This window comes from Paramisgurnus dabryanus, chromosome 9 (genome assembly GCF_030506205.2).
Source record: "Paramisgurnus dabryanus chromosome 9, PD_genome_1.1, whole genome shotgun sequence".
Taxonomy (NCBI): Eukaryota; Metazoa; Chordata; class Actinopteri; order Cypriniformes; family Cobitidae; genus Paramisgurnus; species Paramisgurnus dabryanus.
This window is the reverse complement of record NC_133345.1, coordinates 1,381,474-1,398,189: the sequence shown is the minus strand read 5'-3', so window position 1 is coordinate 1,398,189 and position 16,716 is coordinate 1,381,474. Positions and strand designations below refer to the sequence as shown.

At 37.4% G+C, this 16,716-nt stretch overlaps 3 non-coding genes and 1 pseudogene across 3 annotated transcripts; all 4 read left to right on the top strand.

Annotated features, from left to right (window-relative positions):
• Positions 1-40: 40 nt before the first annotated feature.
• LOC135753481 (U2 spliceosomal RNA) lies at positions 41-231 on the top strand. Its single transcript, XR_010533667.1, has one exon. It is a non-coding gene; the product is annotated as a U2 spliceosomal RNA (small nuclear RNA).
• A 785-nt stretch (positions 232-1,016) lies between these two features.
• LOC135753427 (U1 spliceosomal RNA) lies at positions 1,017-1,181 on the top strand. The gene has a single exon (XR_010533615.1). It is a non-coding gene; the product is annotated as a U1 spliceosomal RNA (small nuclear RNA).
• A 10,099-nt stretch (positions 1,182-11,280) lies between these two features.
• LOC135753482 (U2 spliceosomal RNA) lies at positions 11,281-11,445 on the top strand (annotated as a pseudogene).
• Positions 11,446-13,989: 2,544 nt separating this feature from the next.
• On the top strand, positions 13,990-14,154 carry LOC135753453 (U1 spliceosomal RNA). Its single transcript, XR_010533641.1, has one exon. It is a non-coding gene; the product is annotated as a U1 spliceosomal RNA (small nuclear RNA).
• The last annotated feature ends 2,562 nt before the right edge of the window (positions 14,155-16,716 follow it).

Sequence of the window (16,716 nt, the reverse complement as noted above, 5' to 3'; positions counted from 1 at the left end):
CGCCTTCGCCGGCTCCCCCTTTGGCTGCGTCTATTCCGGTATCGCTTCTCGGCCTTTTGGCTAAGATCAAGTGTAGTATCTGTTCTTATCAGTTTAATGTCTGATACGTCTCCTATCCGGGGACTATATGTTAAATGGATTTTTGACCTTCGGAAATGGAAGCGGAGCTTGCTCCTTCCACTCCATGCATCAACATGGTATTGCAGTGTTTCCATGAATGGGGCGCTCCCCATCTCGGGGATAAATAAGTCAAGTATAAAAAAAAGAATTTGCTTCTTTTGTGCGTGAATGACGGTGTTTTTTCTAATCCGTGTGTTTTAAAATTGCTGTGATTTCGTTGGCTTTATTGGTTTAACGAAAAGCTTGCGTGGAAATGAACACGCTGATAAAGAAATGTTTTTGTAATGTATTTAATTAATTTCTTTACAAGTTTGCGGAGGTGATACGAGGACGAATTAAACATCCTCGACACAGCTGAAGGCGCAACAAAAGCGAACGAGACCGATTGGAATGTTAAAAACACCTGAAAACTTTTTTCACTACCCTTCATACTACAGCTGTCGAAAAACCACAGCAACGTCGACAGACCTGGAAGCATAGCTGTACTTGTTTAACTCACAACGACAACGGGTAAGTCATTGAGCCCTGTGTTTTTATTTATCCACGTTCTAAAATTGCTATGCTTTCGTTGTTTCTTGATTGCTCTGTACATTTTTTTTTGTTTCTATTCCACGTAAAGTTACTTTGTAATAACGAAACCATATATTTGAATGCGCAATTTAAATCCATTTGATTTAAATTGTTTCACATATTTCACTCTACACGGTTCAACCGGGCTGGAAACGGAATAAAAACAGGGTAGATCTCGAAGAATGTTTGGTCTCAGACGTGGCTTCGTGCGCTTTCCACCTGGTCACACACAGTAAATGAAATGTTAGTCGGACGGCCTCCGGGGGCGCCGTCGATGTGATCGGTCACAGGAAGATGCGGCCGTCTGGCCTCAAAGGGTGTCGCTCATACTTACCTGGCAGGGGAGACACCATGATCATGAAGGTGGTTCACCCAGGGCGAGGCTCAGCCATTGCACTCCGGTTGGGCTGACCCTTTGCGAATTCCCCAAATGTGGGAATCTCGACTGCAAAATTTCTGATAGTGTGGGACTGCGTTCGCGCTCTCCCCTGACCTTTGTGTTAAAAATAGATTCGCTTGTCGTTTTACGTAAAATCCAAGAGACGTCTAACCACGGCCCAAGAATACATTAGTCATCAAAAAAGCGGCTATTCAACGACTACATAACTTTTAATAGACAGCGAATAAGTGTCTAGGCTAAAACAAGGCTTAATTTGGGCTGTCAGTGAAAATCTAATAGCCGTTTGACCATTCCAAACGAATAGACTAGCCATTAAATAGAACCACAATCAAACGGCTACATGTCTAAGAGCACAAAATAATGCTTAGATGATTCTTTTACTTCCAATATAAGAGGTTCTCGGGAATGGCAATCATCCAAACTAATAAATTATAAAGGCTTTTATAAGAAAATGACAACAGTTAAACAACCTAGACAGCGTTGGGCAATACAAAATGCTAATAAATACAAGACAAATTGAAATATTGTACATGCATGTACATTAAACAAGCCAACAAATCTGCCAATGGGCTACTTAAACTGTTAATCCTTATCAAGTGCTATACATTAGAAAGTGGATATAGAGTGAAATGCACACGGTGAATAATGAACGCAGACCTTCAGTGCCGGACCTCTGACCCGCTAACCTCCATCCCGACAGCCAGCGCCTTCTCCGGATGCCATTGCGGTATCGCTTCTCGGCTTTTTGGGTAAGATCGAGTGGACACCGGGGACTACACGTTTAAATGGATTTTTGACCTTCGGCTATGGAAGCGAGGCTTGTTCCGTCCACTCCGTGCATCGACTCTGGCGCTTTCCGGGGACAAATAAGGTGAGTTTAAAATCAGAGTTTGCTTCTTTAGTGCATGGTTGCCAGTTTGTTTGCCAGTCCGTGGTCCATAATACGTTCCGCGTTCGTGGTCTCTCCATCGCTCAGTACTTTTCTGTGTTTCTATTTTACGTAAAGCTAACACCAAAACGATTGTGGAAGGCGCTATATAGATTGTTCTCAAAGAAAAAAAACGAGAAACAAACCCATGTGAATATGGGTCAAATTATCTAGGCGGAGCACTTCGTTCAAAGAAAAACGCAACAGAATTGTTTGCGTTGAACAAAGACAATGGTGCCTGCAGCCATCGAATGTGTATTGTGGATAAAAAATGGCCAGTGGGGTGGGACAATTTTTCTTGAATTAAGTGTTTATGGGAAAAGTTCACGAATTTTTTCTTACCCTGTAGTCAGATTTATTTGCTTGTTTTAAGCATAAAATAACAGGAGAAGAAATTGTGTAGGGGGAGCAGAGGGTTTTTTTTCGTTCAAAGAAAAGCAGCGTGGCACGAATGAATGTTTGGCTGAAATGCTATCGTAATTTCCCCCTTAATTTTCCTTACAAACATGAAACCAGAGAGAAGGGTCAGTTGGCATCGAATTGCACCTTGTATTCGGTGATTGATTGAGGAAAAATATGCGTATGTGTATATATATACTTGTTTTGTTGAACAGAGACAATGGCCGCGTGCTCCAGCGTCACCTATATGCCTATTTCACAAAATGGCGGCTTTGACCGGAAGTAGGGAAAACATCGTTCAGGTTGCACCACTACGATGGCCACTCAATATAGTATGGACTGACAGCTGCTTTGTTTTCTCCTACACATGAATTTACTTGTAAAAATAACAATAACAGATATTGTCGATTGGTGTTATATTATTTTTTTAGCATTTCGTATTATCAAAATATATCATATGTTAGACAGCTTATCAATTTTAAATAAAATAACGAGACATACATAACTATTCGTGTCTGCTCCCGTTTATTGTAATGAGTGTGCACATTTGGAGAAATACTTAGACATTTTACTTCTTATTTCTTTAGACTGAATAATTATTTCTTATTAATTCCAAAGTATGCGACCCGATGATCTAATCGTGGTGTATGTGCTATTCCTCGTTTGTTTGCCTGCATCCATTGCTTTACGGCTTGCTTGTTGCGTTTAAATGCACATTTGATTTCTTTACCAGCATTGGATTTAGACCATTCAATGAGAAGAGTTAACAGCGTTTATTATGATTGATAAGCCCTCAACGGAGAATGAGGTCGGCATACATTAAAAGCCTTATTTTGTTTTTATCGTGTGCCTTCCAAAATGTATGCGACGAAACTTAAATCACGCAAAATATGAATGGTAACTAGTGTGGGATTTTTATGTTGTTTTATTAATCTTGCTACAAAGATGTCCAAATAAGGACTGTGGAAATTGATTTTGTTCCATTTTTATATTTCTTTAATTGATCATTTTATTCTATAAACATTGTGTGTTTCATATATGCACTGAGCTATTATGTAGAAATGAGGTGTTTATGTTTGAGAGTGGAGAGTTACCAGTTTTTGTGTGTGTGCTGCAAGGAGGAATTTAGGAATTTACGACTGGTATCGATCAAGATAAGAGAGAGGCCTGAGGGGGAAAGCAAACAGGCGACTATGTCATTAACTAATGCCTTAATGTTCACAGGATAAAATATGCAATGTATTTCTTACTTAATCAGTATTAATCATTGAATAATTGATGTAGTAAATATAAGATGTTGTCTTTGATAAATGTGTATTAACCAATGAAATGAAGGTTGCATACAGAATAACTTAATGGGGGCAGGGCAGCTCAACCTTGAAGAACAGAATCTCCTGTGTGTGTGTGTGTGTGTGTGTGTGTGTGTGTGTGTGTGTGTGTGTGTGTGTGTGTGTGTGTTTTCTTTCCTAACAGATGGTTTTAATAATGATTAAAGTGTTTGCTTAGAAGTAGTATTGCAGTAAAAGATTTAATATGTGTTTATCTATCTAAAGAAGTTAATGTGTGCCTTATTCATATAACCAATTTTACAAATAATAAAATGATGTCATGATATTGAAATATGTTTTACATAATAATCACTTTCATCTTACAGCTTATGTTTTTTATAAATGAATGTTTTATTAATGATTTGTTTCTAAGAAAGCATTATAACATGCTATTCAAAGTGGAGGAGTACTGGAGAGGAACTGCAGGGCTCCCAGGGATGAGAGGAGAACAGTTTGTTTTTCTTTGTCTATGTGTGTCCATCTTTGCCTACAGGCTAAAATTGGGTGTGGTGATGGAGTCAGATGGACGAGGGGAACGGCCTTTGTGGGTGGAGATTTTCTGAAGAAACATCGACGTCACATATTTTATAAATAAGCATGTTACTTCCTGAGCTGGTTGTTCGCTACTTGAGAGGACCCAGCGCTGTTAAACTTTTTCAATCTGATCAATAAATATTTGAACTTAGATATTTGTATCTTGTGCCTTTCCTCTAAATTATGAACATGCAAATGGACGCCTTAAAGTCCAACAATTGGTGACCACCGACGTTTTGTGGAGGGAAAGGAGAGAGTGAGAGGAAGGAGGGTTTCACATTGAAGAAACCAGAGTAAGGGAGGGCTCCATTTCAACACAAAGAGCGCTCTAATAAACAAGGTAAGCAGAAACCTGTTGTATCGAATTCTGCTATTTGGATATATCAAATTAATTGTGTTGATAAGGAGCTCCGAACTGAAATTGATTATTTAAACAATAAGAATTGATCAGAGTGAAAAACTTTTTGAAATTTTTGAATTTTTTTTTGTTAAATATAAGGTTGAGGATTCCTTTAACGCATTAGGCGTTATAAAATACCGACTCGGTTGTAGCCGTAAGGAGTGAGAGGCTCTTGGATGAAAGGTCCATAAATACTGTTAATGGCGGTGTAAGTTAACAGAATTAAATATAAGGTTGAGGATTCCTTTAATACATTAGGTGTTATAAAATACCGACTCGGTTGTAGCCGTAGGGGGTGTACAGCAGCCCGTGAGGTGTAAGGCCTACGAATACTGGAAAAGAAAATTGACGTCTTACTGTTATTGTTGTGGTTTTGTCTGAGAAATTGTATTGTAATAGTATTTGTACCGTGTATTGTACGTTGATATATATTATGGCTGAATTTCAGAAAGAGTGTGATGAATATGTGTGTTCACCGGTGTATGTGCCATGGCAAAAAATAATTCAATTAATGATGGCCCAAACTGATCCTAAAGATGTTAAGAAAAGACAGAAAGAGGTTGCATTAGTTAGGGGAAGTTGACAGTGGTGCAGCTGCAAAGCCAAAGGAAGTTAAACAGGGAAACAGTCAGCCAGACTCAAGTATGACACCTACGGCTCCTCCTGCTGCTCCACCCCCAGTGAAATCGATCTACCCCTCCTTGCACACACCTAATCCTTATGAGAAAGCCAAAGCCCAAATGAAACAGCCTGTTTTTCAAATCAATAGCGGTGAATTAAATGTAGATGCAGATTTTATTTGTGTGAAAATGTAGTGTGTCTGTGATATAATGAGTCTGTTAAAACCATACATGGGATTAAGCAAAATCTAGCAGAAAGACTGAGGCGAAGCTTTGAAAGAAAAACAACAAATTAGAGAAAAGAGTAGACCAAGTTATTGAATGTGGAAATAGAGATGAACAATTAAAAAAAAAAAAGGACAGAAAATTGTTAAAAGGTGAATGAAACAGATAGATTGTATAAAGGAAAAAAAGATTTAACAAAATGAAGAGGAGTCTTCATCTGATGATGGAAGGTGGTCACAAGATAAATTTTATTTTTAAATTGAAAGGCAATATTTTGCATGGGTCAAGCTGAAACCTTGTGGGCTGATTATTCCCATCCTTTGACATTCAAGAAAGTGAATAAAAGCTGGCAATGAAAAGACAGTGGCAAAAACTGTGTGTGATATCAAAGTGTTGGAGTTACAAAGAGAGAAGTAACTCATAAACTGGACTGAGAACACATTCTATTTGAATGGGATTATACTTAAACTCAAGCAGTGAAGGGGGCACTGCATATGGTCAGAGACATTTACAAGGATGAAACACCAAAAAGACTGAGTGGAATCCAGAAAGAGACTAACAAAGACAATACTGTTCTTGGAGGCAAGAGAAACTGGACAATATTTCACTGGACACTGAACTTTTTCATCTTCATACGGACCTTTGAGTGAAAAAGGGGAAAGAGTAAACAGCCGTTCAATGTTTATTAAAGACCTTGTTACTATAGGGACACAGACAATCTTTATGAGAAAATCAGCTAGACAAATTTAAAGGCTGATAAAGAACTTTGTTGTTAGGTGTGACTACCTGTTCTGAAATCAAATCAGACTCCTATTAATCTGACAGGAAGAAATGCATAGTTGAATTTGGTATCTACAGAGGACGTCAGAACTCCACTGATGGTACTGAGCTAAAAAAGTAAATATATATGGCATAGAACAGCTATGGCAGAAAGGATATTAAAATAGATAAAAGAAATAAATTGAAAAAGAAAAAAGAACACCATAGAACACTATAAAAGGTAAACAAGAAAAGCTGTGACAATAGAAAAATAACTGATTATTGTAACAAACTTTGTATTTAAGGAAATTGCCAGCCCAGACATCATATATGTGCATGAAGGTGTTCACATGGCAGATCTAATCACTGAGGGTGAGCCAAATGATTGGATACCATTGACTGATATATAAATTATTATTATTGTAATTAATTATAATTGTTATACCATTGACTGAAAAAGCAAATAAATTGAGAGATGGTTTGTTCGCGGTACCACTGACAACTACCCCACCGTTATTCACACTGTTTACAGATGGTTGTTGTTTCAGAGCAGCAGATGACACATTGAAGGCAGGCTTTGCTGTGGTTGAGCAAGTTGTGGGTGATTTTGTAACACGACTGAGTGGTAGATTGAAAGGTAAACGGTCAGCAAAGAGAGCTGAAATGACAGCTGTTATCAAAGCCTTGCACTACACTGGTGAAGAGAGGGTGATTGTTTATAGTGAATCTGCATATGTGATTGGTGCAGTATATATGGAACTGCCATATGGCAGATAGGTGGGTTTGAAACCAGGAAAGGCCGGCCTATAGTAAATGCTAGCAAAGCCTGACACATACTACAGGCTGTGAAGGTACCTAATGACGTGGCTGTTGTCAACTGCCTAATAAACCACTTATATCCCCAACCATGGTTTCCCAAGACATAGTTAGATCTGACAAAATTGACAAACACGCACTGGAATTGACATATATTTTCGGGGCTGCTTATCACCCCAATGTTAGAGCAAAGATGAAATACTGAACCTGACTTTGACATTAAAATTTGACTTGACAAAATCTGTGCACAGACAAAAATAACATGGCTTGACGCATTACCAATTGCATTAATGTCTATTCACTTTTCTGTTAACAGGATTCTTGGTTTTACAACCTTTGAATTGTTTACAGGTCGTCAGTTTCCGGGTCCGAGGAACGCCTTGGTGCAGGATCCAATCCTGCCACTAACTAATGCTGTTTATTTCTAGAAACTAACTGCTATGATTGAACATTTTTCCTGCCAGGCTACCAAACAACGAAATTGTGAGAACGACCCAGCTGTTAAAAATGATGATTGGGTTTCTAACAGACACAGGTGTGGACCTGAGGACTCAGGTCCAAGAGAGGGAAAGTGTTGAAAGTGAAAGTGAATCAGCTGGAATACAGAGACACTCACACAACACCAACAACAAAGTCAACAAACACACTGTAAAATTGTGCATAAAAAAGGTGACATTTTTTCCAGCCCAGCAACAGAACCCCTAGCACACTGTGTGAGTGCAGATTGTGCCTATGGAGCAGGTATAGCCGTACAATTCAAAGCGAAGTACGGTACACAAAAGGTTGTAAGACAGAACAAACACACAGGTGAATGTGCAGTTACCCACGAGGATGACGGCAGATTGATTTTTCATTTAATAATAAAACAAAATTGTACTGATTTATCAACATATGAGAATTTTACCTACAGCCTCAGATGTATGAGAGAGTGGTGTGAGAAAGAAAACATAACAAGTGTATCCACTCCCCGGCTGGGGTGTGGCCTGGATAAATTGGATTTCCACAAAGTGCTGGAAATCCTGACAGAAGTGTTTAGAGACCTGAATATCACAATTACCATATATTCATTATAACCTGGGTAACTACATTCCGTATTGACCTTTGAATTTTGATCTTTGAATTTCTTAAGTTTCTTATACAATTCTACAGTATTAATTTCATATTTAATTTTTCTTTTCCTTTTTGAATTTACGATTGTTATTTGAGTATTAGCCAATAGGCATAAGTGTATTTTTTCCACAGAGATGAAGCTATATGCAAATTGGAAGGTTCTGTGGGCCGTAGGAGTTATAACTGCAATTATAGTCACCATAATATTTGGCATAAACAATGGAGATCCCTGTGTAACAGACTGATAGTGTCTGCAATAGAGAAAAAAGAAAATCCACCCAAATACAGCATGCCGCTATTAGGCCTACAGAACCTGGAGGATGATGAGGAGAAAATGTGTGACCTCTTTCAGAGGTCAAGAGAGGGAATTGTGGGATTTTTATGTTGTTTTATTAATCTTGCTACAAAGATGTCCAAATAAGGACTGTGGAAATTGATTTTGTTCCATTTTTATATTTCTTTAATTGATCATTTTATTCTATAAACATTGTGTGTTTCATATATGCACTGAGCTATTATGTAGAAATGAGGTGTTTATGTTTGAGAGTGGAGAGTTACCAGTTTTTGTGTGTGTGCTGCAAGGAGGAATTTAGGAATTTACGACTGGTATCGATCAAGATAAGAGAGAGGCCTGAGGGGGAAAGCAAACAGGCGACTATGTCATTAACTAATGCCTTAATGTTCACAGGATAAAATATGCAATGTATTTCTTACTTAATCAGTATTAATCATTGAATAATTGATGTAGTAAATATAAGATGTTGTCTTTGATAAATGTGTATTAACCAATGAAATGAAGGTTGCATACAGAATAACTTAATGGGGGCAGGGCAGCTCAACCTTGAAGAACAGAATCTCCTGTGTGTGTGTGTGTGTGTGTGTGTGTGTGTGTGTGTGTGTGTGTGTGTGTGTGTGTGTTTTCTTTCCTAACAGATGGTTTTAATAATGATTAAAGTGTTTGCTTAGAAGTAGTATTGCAGTAAAAGATTTAATATGTGTTTATCTATCTAAAGAAGTTAATGTGTGCCTTATTCATATAACCAATTTTACAAATAATAAAATGATGTCATGATATTGAAATATGTTTTACATAATAATCACTTTCATCTTACAGCTTATGTTTTTTATAAATGAATGTTTTATTAATGATTTGTTTCTAAGAAAGCATTATAACATGCTATTCAAAGTGGAGGAGTACTGGAGAGGAACTGCAGGGCTCCCAGGGATGAGAGGAGAACAGTTTGTTTTTCTTTGTCTATGTGTGTCCATCTTTGCCTACAGGCTAAAATTGGGTGTGGTGATGGAGTCAGATGGACGAGGGGAACGGCCTTTGTGGGTGGAGATTTTCTGAAGAAACATCGACGTCACATATTTTATAAATAAGCATGTTACTTCCTGAGCTGGTTGTTCGCTACTTGAGAGGACCCAGCGCTGTTAAACTTTTTCAATCTGATCAATAAATATTTGAACTTAGATATTTGTATCTTGTGCCTTTCCTCTAAATTATGAACATGCAAATGGACGCCTTAAAGTCCAACACTAGACGTGCTTGTTGTGTGCAAGGAGTGCATTTATTTGTAAACTTTTGCTAAATCAAAATGGTTTATTTGTATTTGCTTTTTACCTGGGTTTTATCAGGTTCGCAGTCGGGACATTTTTAATCCATAGTGTATGCATAATTAATTTCAAAGAAATAAGAAGTAAAATGTGTAAGTATTCCTCAAAATGTGCTTTGGACTAAGTCCCCCGTCATCACAGCAAACGGGAGCAGACCCGAATAGGTATGGCTAGTTATTTTATTAAAAATTTCCAGCCGTCTGTAAATTTATGTTTGAAAGAAAAAAGTAAATTAATATCTTACTTACTGTTTTTGTCTTGTTTTCTAGTGAATATCTGACAATGCTTAAATGGAGATACATTTACTTGGTAAGCAAAGTGGCTTAAGATATTATGTATTGTAATAGAAAATTGTTATAAAAACGTTTTGTTTTTGCTGGGAATTCTTGTATATATTTCACAGCTATATAATTAATTATAATAACGCACTTTTTGTTGATAAACATGTTAAAAAATACATTAACACATAATAATGTGGCAACAAATCAAATGTGCATTTAAATGCAACAAGCAAAAATAAATAAATAAAGCAAATGCACGGAAAAGAAACGAGGAATAAAAGAAACACCGCGATTAAAAAAATCAGATCGCATACTTTGTAATAATTGAAATAAATTATAAAAATCAACAGGTTTATATTTAAAACAAATAAAAAATATCTGCCAGCGGGGTAAGAAAAATAAACTTAATTCTAGTTTCAACTTAATTCAATAATAAACTCAATTTAGGTTTATTTTTCTTACCCCACTGGCAGATATTTTTACTTGTTTTAAGCCTTAACCTATTACATTTTAGAATTTATTTCAGTAAACAAGACTTAAATTCTAAGCCACTTTGCTTATTAAGTAAATGTATCTCGATTTAAGAATTATTTTTTAACTCGAAAACATTAAGAAAATACTAAGTAAACGAACAAATTGGGATGTTCAAAACACTTAAATATTTTTTTTCACTCTACCCTTCATATCAGACCCGGAAGCCATGATACATTAGCAGTTTTTAAAATAAGTTAAATCTAGAATCCTTATTGGTTTTAGATACTTTAAAGCAATGAATGATCTTCTTTCTTTTGAATTGATTTGGTATTATGGAGGAGCTCTGTGTCTGGTTATTGAAGATGATTTGTTCTTTGCTCCTATGTTGGCTTATTTTTTTGTTATTTCCGTTACTATATATATTTTTTTCTTTGTTTTTTCTGATTTGAGGTTATGAAAATGTTTTAATTTGTAATAAAGGTTTTTTGAAAATTCTAAATTCTCTCTATCTCTCTCTCTCTCTCTCTCTCTCATGAGCGTGGATCAGATCCTGCATTAAAACATGAACTTCTGATTTGCTAGCTCAACGTTCTACCTCTGGGTTATACAATGAGAACGTATAGAGTTAAATGCCCGCTAGCCTCCACCCCAAAAGCCAGCGCCTTCGCCGGCTCCCCCTTTGGCTGCGTCTATTCCGGTATCGCTTCTCGGCCTTTTGGCTAAGATCAAGTGTAGTATCTGTTCTTATCAGTTTAATGTCTGATACGTCTCCTATCCGGGGACTATATGTTAAATGGATTTTTGACCTTCGGAAATGGAAGCGGAGCTTGCTCCTTCCACTCCATGCACAGGGGCGAAAATCTCATCTAAATGTTGGGGGGGACAATAAACATAAAATTTTTCAAGAACAATTTTTGAAGGGGACACCAATAATACAGGCAAAATTGTACTTGCAAGGAAATGGGTACAGATAGAAAACGTTTCTCTTTCTCTATGAACGGACGCAAATTTAATTTTAATACATATGAATGCAGAGGTGAAAAGAGTAATACAATTTTCTACTTAAGTAATAGTAAAGTTACTTTAATAATATTTTACTTAAGTAAAAGTAAAGTTACTGGTCTAAAAATCTACTCAAGTAAAAAGTCATTTTAATTTTAAGAGTTACTTTTTTACAGCGGGGAGAGGTTTCTAGTATAGTTCACAAAGGAAGGATATATACATCTCAAACTATGTTTTTAATTGTAAACATCTCTACAATTAAAGTGCAATAACAAATGTTAATAAAATAAAAAGCTTTTTATAACTAAGAAACATTTATGGAATTATTTAATGATTTTTACAGGTGAGTTATGCACTTTTGAAGCAAAAATAATATGAGGTCAGCAGCTAGTAAATACAATCATTATATGAAGGTTGTAATTGATGTATTGCTGGTAACATACATTGTTATTAAACTATATACATAAATGAACATATAATGAGATGAGTGCCATGGCTATACACTATACATCCTTTACACGTTTATTAGCTCCCAGACCTGTGTACCTGATGTCTTTCAATCTATCTCTCTCGCGCTCTCTCTCTCTCTGCAATGTCTAATGATCTGCGCATTCTCGAGGACGTTCTCAAGTTGTTTGACTTGACGCGAAGCTGCTAGACCTCGGAAGATAATGCGCATGTATTAAAAATGCATCGTGCAAATTAGCGGTTAAACACGGTCGGCAATTCTCAAACTCCGTACTCAAGAGCATGAACCCTACCTGAATGAAACAATCGCTTTGCGTCAATGGCCAGGGGTTTCTTTCGTAAGAATTGAATTGAGGGTCTGCATTAGCCTGCGCCTGTCTCGTCCCTCTCCATGGTTCTTTTTGCGCGTTCCCCCGCCCATCAATCAATCATCCGACCGTGGCGCGTCTTTATCACCTTACTTTTTTATTTATTTTTACTCAGTAACGGATATGATTTAACATGTAGCGAAGTAACCAACAATACTTTAAACATACTTAAGTAAAAGTAAAGTACAGATTTTAAAAACTACTCAAAGTAAAAGTACACAAAAAACTCAGTTACAGCAAGGTGAGTAAATGTAATTTGTTACTTTCAGCTCTGCCTCACCTCTGCATGAATGCATAAAAATGTTTTCTTGATCGTTTATCTGCTTCTGTTCTCAGAAAACGAAATATGTTCATGTTTATATGTCAAAATAGTCCAGTTTTAAAACATATGAGGATAAACTGATAAGTGATGGGAAACGTTGTATTGTATATAGCTTATTAACGCGTCGGCTCCGTACACTTCTCTACCACCGGAATGTGTGGTGGTGAGGTAAAAGGGGCGTGGGCAGTGGACCAAACCACTGTGAGGCAAGGGAGGGGGAATCCAAATATTTAAAACGTTTTTTTGTTGTTGCTCCGTTTGCATTTGTATTGTTTCACTTCTTACACAACTAGTTTAAGTATTATAAATCATTAAATTATTTTCAATACACATATTCTAATGATAATTTAGGGGGGACAACCCTCAGATAGGGGGGGTCCTGTCCCCCCCGACCCCCCCGGGATTTCCGCCCATGTCCATGCATCAACATGGTATTGCAGTGTTTCCATGAATGGTGCACTCCCCATCTCGGGGATAAATAAGTCAAGTATAAAAAAAAGAATTTGCTTCTTTTGTGCGTGAATGACGGTGTTTTTTCTAATCCGTGTGTTTTAAAATTGCTGTGATTTCGTTGGCTTTATTGGTTTAACGAAAAGCTTGCGTGGAAATGAACACGCTGATAAAGAAATGTTTTTGTAATGTATTTAATTAATTTCTTTACAAGTTTGCGGAGGTGATACGAGGACGAATTAAACATCCTCGACACAGCTGAAGGCGCAACAAAAGCGAACGAGACCGATTGGAATGTTAAAAACACCTGAAAACTTTTTTCACTACCCTTCATACTACAGCTGTCGAAAAACCACAGCAACGTCGACAGACCTGGAAGCATAGCTGTACTTGTTTAACTCACAACGACAACGGGTAAGTCATTGAGCCCTGTGTTTTTATTTATCCACGTTCTAAAATTGCTATGCTTTCGTTGTTTCTTGATTGCTCTGTACATTTCTTTGTTTCTATTCCACGTAAAGTTACTTTGTAATAACGAAACCATATATTTGAATGCGCAATTTAAATCCATTTGATTTAAATTGTTTCACATATTTCACTCTACACGGTTCAACCGGGCTGGAAACGGAATAAAAACAGGGTAGATCTCGAAGAATGTTTGGTCTCAGACGTGGCTTCGTGCGCTTTCCACCTGGTCACACACAGTAAATGAAATGTTAGTCGGACGGCCTCCGGGGGCGCCGTCGATGTGATCGGTCACAGGAAGATGCGGCCGTCTGGCCTCAAAGGGTGTCGCTCATACTTACCTGGCAGGGGAGACACCATGATCATGAAGGTGGTTCACCCAGGGCGAGGCTCAGCCATTGCACTCCGGTTGGGCTGACCCTTTGCGAATTCCCCAAATGTGGGAATCTCGACTGCAAAATTTCTGATAGTGGGGGACTGCGTTCGCGCTCTCCCCTGACCTTTGTGTTAAAAATAGATTCGCTTGTCGTTTTACGTAAAATCCAAGAGACGTCTAACCACGGCCCAAGAATACATTAGTCATCAAAAAAGCGGCTATTCAACGACTACATAACTTTTAATAGACAGCGAATAAGTGTCTAGGCTAAAACAAGGCTTAATTTGGGCTGTCAGTGAAAATCTAATAGCCGTTTGACCATTCCAAACGAATAGACTAGCCATTAAATAGAACCACAATCAAACGGCTACATGTCTAAGAGCACAAAATAATGCTTAGATGATTCTTTTACTTCCAATATAAGAGGTTCTCGGGAATGGCAATCATCCAAACTAATAAATTATAAAGGCTTTTATAAGAAAATGACAACAGTTAAACAACCTAGACAGCGTTGGGCAATACAAAATGCTAATAAATACAAGACAAATTGAAATATTGTACATGCATGTACATTAAACAAGCCAACAAATCTGCCAATGGGCTACTTAAACTGTTAATCCTTATCAAGTGCTATACATTAGAAAGTGGATATAGAGTGAAATGCACACGGTGAATAATGAACGCAGACCTTCAGTGCCGGACCTCTGACCCGCTAACCTCCATCCCGACAGCCAGCGCCTTCTCCGGATGCCATTGCGGTATCGCTTCTCGGCTTTTTGGGTAAGATCGAGTGGACACCGGGGACTACACGTTTAAATGGATTTTTGACCTTCGGCTATGGAAGCGAGGCTTGTTCCGTCCACTCCGTGCATCGACTCTGGCGCTTTCCGGGGACAAATAAGGTGAGTTTAAAATCAGAGTTTGCTTCTTTAGTGCGTGGTTGCCAGTTTGTTTGCCAGTCCGTGGTCCATAATACGTTCCGCGTTCGTGGTCTCTCCATCGCTCAGTACTTTTCTGTGTTTCTATTTTACGTAAAGCTAACACCAAAACGATTGTGGAAGGCGCTATATAGATTGTTCTCAAAGAAAAAAAACGAGAAACAAACCCATGTGAATATGGGTCAAATTATCTAGGCGGAGCACTTCGTTCAAAGAAAAACGCAACAGAATTGTTTGCGTTGAACAAAGACAATGGTGCCTGCAGACATCGAATGTGTATTGTGGATAAAAAATGGCCAGTGGGGTGGGACAATTTTTCTTGAATTAAGTGTTTATGGGAAAAGTTCACGAATTTTTTCTTACCCTGTAGTCAGATTTATTTGCTTGTTTTAAGCATAAAATAACAGGAGAAGAAATTGTGTAGGGGGAGCAGAGGGTTTTTTTTCGTTCAAAGAAAAGCAGCGTGGCACGAATGAATGTTTGGCTGAAATGCTATCGTAATTTCCCCCTTAATTTTCCTTACAAACATGAAACCAGAGAGAAGGGTCAGTTGGCATCGAATTGCACCTTGTATTCGGTGATTGATTGAGGAAAAATATGCGTATGTGTATATATATACTTGTTTTGTTGAACAGAGACAATGGCCCCGTGCTCCAGCGTCACCTATATGCCTATTTCACAAAATGGCGGCTTTGACCGGAAGTAGGGAAAACATCGTTCAGGTTGCACCACTACGATGGCCACTCAATATAGTATGGACTGACAGCTGCTTTGTTTTCTCCTACACATGAATTTACTTGTAAAAATAACAATAACAGATATTGTCGATTGGTGTTATATTATTTTTTTAGCATTTCGTATTATCAAAATATATCATATGTTAGACAGCTTATCAATTTTAAATAAAATAACGAGACATACATAACTATTCGTGTCTGCTCCCGTTTATTGTAATGAGTGTGCACATTTGGAGAAATACTTAGACATTTTACTTCTTATTTCTTTAGACTGAATAATTATTTCTTATTAATTCCAAAGTATGCGACCCGATGATCTAATCGTGGTGTATGTGCTATTCCTCGTTTGTTTGCCTGCATCCATTGCTTTACGGCTTGCTTGTTGCGTTTAAATGCACATTTGATTTCTTTACCAGCATTGGATTTAGACCATTCAATGAGAAGAGTTAACAGCGTTTATTATGATTGATAAGCCCTCAACGGAGAATGAGGTCGGCATACATTAAAAGCCTTATTTTGTTTTTATCGTGTGCCTTCCAAAATGTATGCGACGAAACTTAAATCACGCAAAATATGAATGGTAACTAGACGTGCTTGTTGTGTGCAAGGAGTGCATTTATTTGTAAACTTTTGCTAAATCAAAATGGTTTATTTGTATTTGCTTTTTACCTGGGTTTTATCAGGTTCGCAGTCGGGACATTTTTAATCCATAGTGTATGCATAATTAATTTCAAAGAAATAAGAAGTAAAATGTGTAAGTATTCCTCAAAATGTGCTTTGGACTAAGTCCCCCGTCATCACAGCAAACGGGAGCAGACCCGAATAGGTATGTCTAGTTATTTTATTAAAAATTTCCAGCCGTCTGTAAATTTATGTTTGAAAGAAAAAAGTAAATTAATATCTTACTTACTGTTTTTGTCTTGTTTTCTAGTGAATATCTGACAATGCTTAAATGGAGATACATTTACTTGGTAAGCAAAGTGGCTTAAGATATTATGTATTGTAATAG